This window comes from Tupaia chinensis, unplaced genomic scaffold (assembly GCF_000334495.1).
Source record: "Tupaia chinensis unplaced genomic scaffold, TupChi_1.0 Scaffold139952_1, whole genome shotgun sequence".
Lineage (NCBI taxonomy): Eukaryota > Metazoa > Chordata > Mammalia > Scandentia > Tupaiidae > Tupaia > Tupaia belangeri.
The window spans coordinates 596085-596686 of NW_006199830.1; positions in this window are offsets into that span (position 1 = coordinate 596085).

Sequence of the window (602 nt, forward strand, 5' to 3'; positions counted from 1 at the left end):
CCTAAGTTCAAGGGACGTTCAGAGGCAATGCTGAAGAAGTCTGCTGAAGTCTTCTTGATCATCAAGAAGACCAAAGAAAACATGATTGTCCAGAAGAATAAAGAGAATAAAGGGCTAATAAAATAGCCCTACTTAAGGAGAAGAGATGACATATACTTGAGGAAAATACAACATGCCATGGTAGCAGTTGGGATCATGGAGTTTGTGATACCTCCACAGGTTTTTTAGGACAAAAACTAAGTAATATGAGAGAAGATGTGTGATTCTACCACTGGTTACTTTTGTTACCCTGGGTAAGTCACAAACCTTAGTTCCCTGGTCTAGTAAATAACTAACTACCAAATTTAGCACAAAGACCCTCAGGACACTTGCTGTAGAAGTGAGCCCAAGAAGGAATTTTAAGTATCTCGAAAACTTACATAAGAAACACTAGGACCAGCAGATGGCATAATGGTTACATTGCTGGACTCCCATACAGTCAACTGTGATTCTATTCCCCAACCCAGCAGAATGAAACTCAGACCAGGCATATGTGCATGTGTGCCCAAAATCCCAAGAGGAGAAGAGAGAAGGGATTGCAGTGTGACTATCCCTCCTGGGGA